Here is a 6688-nt window from a genome sequence, read left to right as displayed (position 1 = left end):
ATTCCCAGCCCCACACATGGCAACTCACAGTTGGAAGGGATCAGTCATATTCTTCTGTGTCCACAGGCATCAGGCGTGTGCACACATGCAGGCAAAACACCAATAATGTAAAATAGAATAAATAACATGAAAATAAAGTTTAAAAATTAGTCAAAGGGCTAGGTGAGGTGGGGCCCCCCTTAATCTGAACATGCAGGAAGCTGAGGCCACTGGGTTTCTTGTGAGTGAGTTAGAGGCCAATCTGATACACCTAGTGAATTCCATGGCAACATAGTGAAACCCTGTCTGGAAAAAAAATAAATAAATAAAGCGACCAAAGGACTTGAATAAACACTTCTCCGAAGAAGAAATACAAGTGAACAATGCGAGTGTGAGCAGGTCTGGGGAGACAGCGCCACTGGTCACAAGCAAGCATGGGACCTGACTCCTCCTCCAGCACCAGAGGTCACGGGGGTTTCTAAGGTAGGTACGGGTTGTGGTGGCATGGCAGTGTGCATCTGTAATCCCAGAACCAGGAGGCGAGAAGGAGGACTCCCTGGGCTTCCCAGGCAACTAATCAAGACAAATCAGTAAGCTGGAGGTTAGGAAAGGCACTGTCTGACTCAGAGAAATGAGATGCGAAGTAACCAAGGACAACACTCAGCCTGTATCTCTGGTTTCCACATAGATGCACACACATGTGCACACGCAAGAAAGACAGACAGATAGACAGGCAGAGGACAGAGAGAGGGGATCTCTGAGAGGCTCAATATCAATCATTTCTCATTAGGGAAATGAGTCAAAACCACAATGAAAAGCTGCTTCATTCTTACTGGCACGGCTGTCATTAAAAATGCAAAGAAGACTTGGAGCCAGCAGTGGATAAAGAATAGTTCTGTGCAAGCATAAGGACCAGAGTTTGAATTTCCAGAGCCCACACAAAAGCTGGCAGGTTCAGAGACCGCTGCAGTCACAGCGTGTGAAGGCAAAGATGGGGGATCCCAGAGCAAGCTGGAGGTAAACTGATCAATCCAACAGGAAATTCCAGAGCAAGCTGGTTAGATATGCTAGTCAGTCCACGCAACTCAGATCCCTGCCCGAGTAAACAAAGTGATGAGCAATCAAAGAATATCCTCTGTCCTCGATGTCAACTCCCAGTCTACATGCACACACATACATACTTGGGCATACCTCTCTCTCTCTCTCTCTCTCTCTCTCTCTCTCTCTCTCTCTCTCTCTCTCTCTCTTTCTCTCAAAGCAAAAAAGAAAGAGAAGCTGGGAGTGAACTCAGCATATGAGTGGCTGAGTCCATCCCTAGCACAGGAAGGGGGAGAGGAGGAGGAGGAGGAGGAGGAGGAGGAGGAGGAGGAGGAAGAGGAAGAGGAGGACCAAGACTGTGGGACCTTTGAACATCATTGGCAGATCTGGGAAGGGGTGCAGCCAGTAGGGAAAACACTATGGAGTTCCTGAATTAAGAATAAATAATGCAGCCAGGCGTGGTTGCACACTCCTTTAATCCCAGCACTTGGGAGGCAGAGGCAGGCAGATTTCTGAGTTCGAGGCCAGCCTGGTCTACAAAGTAAGTTCCAGGACAGCCAGGGCTATACAGAGAAACCCTATCTCAGAAAAAAACAAAAACAAACAAACAAACAAACAAAAGGAATAAATATGCAGCTGGGCCATGGTGGTGCATGCCTTTATAATTCCAGGAGGCAGAGGGCAGAGGGGCAAGGGGGGAGGGGGAAGGGGGGAAGGGAACAGGGAAGAGGGGTCAGGGGACAGGGGTGCAGAGGGGCAGGGGGCAGGGGGCAGGGGAACAGAGGCAGAGTCATTTCTGAGTTCAAAGCCAGCCTGGTCTACAGATCAAGTTCTAAGACAGCCAGAGCTACACAGAGAAACCCAGTCTCAAAAAACAAACAAATCCATAGCAAGAATTTTGGTTCCTTCGAAAACCTGGGTACATTATGTGAATATGTTTTTGTTTTAATCCCAGGTGTGAAATAAGAGGTTGCCTCACAACATGTGACAATGATTTGCCTCGTGCCCTAGCAGGGGTGAACATGTGACAATGATTTGCCTCGTGTGTTTTTACCCAGCTGCAGAGAGTTTGTTTGGAATTCTAGGAACCTTTCAGAGGGGGTAAATGCCAGAGCCACAGAGGGGCTGCTTTCCTCCCTCCTGCTCCTGTTTCCTGTTGCTGTGGTTTGTCAAGTGGTCATGAACAAAGAGACAAGAAGAGGAAGTTGGAGATCCTAAAGATGAAGTTTGGATTTGTCCCTAGGAACCCGATGCCCCTGCCCCTAATCAGCAGGAAGTCGTCTAAAATGTCTATGCCCCTTTCTCCCCTTTCCTCTCTAACCTTCCTTCTCTCCTACCTAGTGTTGGGGAGTTGTAAAAAGATTAGGGTGGAATAAGGGCTGGAAGGGTGGTAGATATAAGAACCCAACGGAATAGCTAAACAAACAAACAAAAAACCATACCAACGCAAACTTGTCTCAAAAACAAAGGATGGAGACATGCCACGGCAATCTCAGCTCTGGATATTCCTCCAGGAATTGAAAACAAGGTACCCACTCCATTCTTGAAATTTACAGCAGTACCCTTACCAGGTCTCTCTTTCTGTATCCTCAGTTACTTTAAAACTAAGGAAATCCAGTCACAGACCACATGGATGAAGCTTGAGAACACAGTGCTAAGAAAAATAAGCCAGTTAGGGACAAGGACTGCAGGATTGCACTTCCAGAAAGCATGCAGAACAGCCAACCCACCCCACCCCACCCCCTTCCCTGCTTCCTCCCAAGAGCCTGAACTGCACGGGAATCAGGAATGAAAGGCCTCATCCTTCCCTTCTACCAAGCTTCCTCTGGCTCATGGTTTACTTATTGAATAAAGGTCTGTTGAGGATCTATTGGAGGCCACGCTGCAAGGTGGTTAGACAGGCAGACCCGGGCTCTCCAGTCATTTACTCCCTAGTCAACAAAGTGACTTCAGACAGTGTAGTTGCCGGGCTGAGGATAAACAGATCTGCCAGAATCAAAGGAGACTTAACATGAGAAGTACCAAGCCAGGAGCAAGGGTCACTCGGCAGAAGAAACACATACAAAAGCCCAGAGACGGAAGACAGCTCGCCGTGTCTAAGGAATAAAGGTCAGCACGGCCTGAGGAGAGATACAACGGAGAACAGCTATTATGTTATGTCTGTTATATGGCTGTAACAGACTGTGCGGGGCTTTGTAGGTGTGAAGGAAAAGGTAGTTAACAAAATGGATTGTCGGGCTGGAGAGATGGCTCAGAGGTTAAGAGTTCAAATCCCAGCAACCACATGATGGCTCACAACCATCCATAGTGAGATCTGATGCCCTCTTCTGGGGTGTCTGAAGACAGCTACAGTGTACTTACATATAATAAATAAAATTTTTTTTTAAAAAAATGGATTGCCATGTGAGAAGATGTCAGCTCTGAACACCAGAATGTCAGTGAAGGACAGGGTTGGACATCCCTAGGTTCTCCATCAAGGTTTGTAATTTGCCACCTGCAAGCCCTAAGGGTTTTCACAGTTAGGCATGGGCTTGGATCACCTAGTTTCATATAACAGATTCCTGGGCCATCCCAGGTAGATCAGGTCGATCTGGGTGGGGCCCAGAATCTGCACATCACGTTCCTGCCAAGACACTGCTGATGCCAAGACACTGCTGATGCTGGCAGTCTTCCACCACACAGATGACGCTGGAGGCAAGTCTGAGACTCTTTCCCAGTGTACCTTCTGTCCTGATAGGCATGGTCACCAAATGAGAGAAAATATGTCTGGGGAAGCCTCGTGTGGGCACACTGGGGAGGGGGCGGACAGTAGCTTCCTGAGTAGTCCTGGCTGGCCTTGAACTCACTGTGCAGACCAGGTTGACCTCACACGCTCCCCCAGCCTTTGCTTTCTGAGTGCTGGGATTACGGGCGGGTACCACTGCACCTGCTAGGAAAGCCTTTTCTAAAAAGAAAAAGAGAAACGCGCGGAATCACCGCCTTGGAGCTGTTCACCACTCACCCCTCCCATCTGTTTCCCTCATCGTTTATAAGAAATGTTCTCCTCTAAGAGGAGCAGCTGACTGCTTGGGAACAATGGCGGTTTTACTTCGTTTATGCTAACTGCTTCTCTGAGCATGTGAGCATCTGCTAACCACAATGCCAGGGCCAACGCTATCTTCCCCTGCCTCGGTGAAGCATTCACAGTCACCTCTAATGTTCTTTTCACCAGTAGAGCTTGATGCCGTCTTCGAGGACCCGGGGTTATTTTTGTCAACCATCATCTCGGCCCACTCCTCCCAAACAAAGCTCTCCTGTGAGTCATCTGGGGAAGCCAGAGGCATATGACGCTTGTTCAGCTGGTATCCTGCCATTCAGGAGGAGAGTATTAACACTCCCTTGCGCTCAATTAGAAAAAAAAAAAGCAACAACAACACAGATTCATCAGCTGCTGCAAACTCAAGAATCTGGACTATACACCCATGGTAAATGCTTAGGAAGTGTAGATTTATCTATATTCACCCACAAGTTCAGTAAATATTGGGGGGCTACAGACACAGCAGTGTATAAAACAGAGTCCCCTTTCATGAGATTTGCTTATGTCCACTCTGGGAATATACAGCAGTCATCTTTCATAAAGGTTTCTTTTTTTCTTTCTATAGTCACCTAGTGTTAATTGCAGTCCAAAAAAAAAAAAAAGGTCAAAAGATTCCAGAAACAAACAGTGGATGCGTCACGAAAGCCAGTGCTGGCATCATGTGAGTTTTCCCTTTAAGCATCCATGCAGTGTATGCTCTCAACCCACTAAGCACCTAATGACTGTCTGGGTTATCAGACTGAAGAATAAATTATCTCATGGACTTGGTACTTCGCTGGCTTCTACTCTAGGTCATGCATATGTGTCCTGCTCAAGGAGGAGCAAGTAGTATATTCTGAAAGTGTCCTTGTGCTGGCAGAAGGGACAGTCACATGGTGGAAGGGATTATGGGTGGGAGGAGTATAAAGCATGAAATAGGCAAGGTAATTGGGTTTTCAGCTGTGGGTGTCATTCTCCAGGCTCATTAAGGGGAAGATGTTATGGACTGAATCTAGACCCATGGAATTTATGTGTTTAGGGGTCCCAACATGTGACCTTTCTCTGTTCCCCTTTCCTTTGTATTTAGTAAGCCTATGCCATGTTTGCCCCACTATTTATTTCAGAAGCATGCAGTGTGTGGTCTAGATTCACAGGCACACAGTTGGGGAGAAACTTTTACTTGGGAAGGTTCATACTTGGAATTTATCCAACACATGATCTAGATGAGATACAAGACTTCCAGTTGATGTACGAAAGAGTTGGGACACCGGTGACTGTAGGAATGTGATACATACATACACACACACACACACACACATCATGAGGGAGAGTACTGCAGGCTAAATAGTGGTCTCCCACAATTATATGTTGAAGTTCAATCCCCAAAACCTTCCTTGAATTGTATCACTAAAGAGGTAATGATGAGCCAGGCGGCAGTGGTGCATGCCTTTAATCCCAGCACTTGGGAGGCAGAGGCAGGCAGATTTCTGAGTTCGAGGCCAGCCTGGTCTGCAAAGTGAGTTCCAGGACAGCCAGGGCTAACAGAGACACCCTGTCTCAAAAAAAAAACAAAAAAACAAAAAAACAAAAAAACAAAAAAACAAAAAAAAAAAAACAAAAAAAAAAACAGCCAAACAAAAAAAGTTAAAGAAGTAATGATCACATGACGTCATAAGTATAGTTGGGATCCTTAGGAAGAGGACAATATGACACAAATACACAAAATGGGGTCTACGTGAAGACACAGGGAGAGGATGAGAAGACATCCACCTACAAGCTAAGGAGAGAATCCTTGGTGGAAGGAATCAAGTCAACTCCTTGATCTTGACTCCTGGCTTTGGGAATTATAGAAAATTAATTCCTATTTCTTAAGTGACCCGGTCTGTGGCAAGCCTAGTAAACCAATACAGAGTGTTCTAGTTTCATTTCTGTTGCTGAGAGAAATCACCCTGAGAAAAAGCACGCTGGAAAGAAAGGGTTGGTTTATTTGGTTCACAGTGTCAGTCACTGCAAGCGTAGAAGTTAGGCACATCCCACCACACCCACAGTCAGAAGCAGAGAAATAAATATACCCATGCTGTCTGCTCTCTCTCATCTACCCTCTCCCTGTCTTAGGTCATTCAGGAAATGGTCATGCCTAGGAAATGGAGCCACCTAGAGTGTGCTGCTTCCCCACGTCAATTAACAGTCAAACAATCCCCCCACAGACAAGTCTGATAAAGGCAATTATTCAATTGAGATTCTCTTCCCAGGTGATTCTAATTCCTCACAAGTTGACATTTAAAACTCACCATGGCAAGAGGCTTTCTGTGAAATGCTTGACACTGCTGGGTACATGGAGCACCTACAGGTGTTCTGAAGACATGGGATAGACTGTGTGGGGGATGGAGAAGAGGCTGGAGAAGTGGGAAGGAGCTTGCCTCTGAAGGCACTCCAATGATGAGGATCTGGGCTTCATTTTGTATTCACAGTATGGAGGTGTTGGAAGTCTGAAGGCAAGAGTTCTATGACCCTGCTGTGGGACTGTTAGTAACAAAGGGGACTGTCCAGCTAAGTGGGAGATGAGGACTGTGGCAGTAACATAGGTTATGTCTATGAGATGTTAAATGATATAGC

The sequence above is a fragment of the Mus pahari genome, chromosome 14 (assembly GCF_900095145.1).
Source record: "Mus pahari chromosome 14, PAHARI_EIJ_v1.1, whole genome shotgun sequence".
Lineage (NCBI taxonomy): Eukaryota > Metazoa > Chordata > Mammalia > Rodentia > Muridae > Mus > Mus pahari.
Note: the sequence above shows the minus strand (reverse complement) of the source record.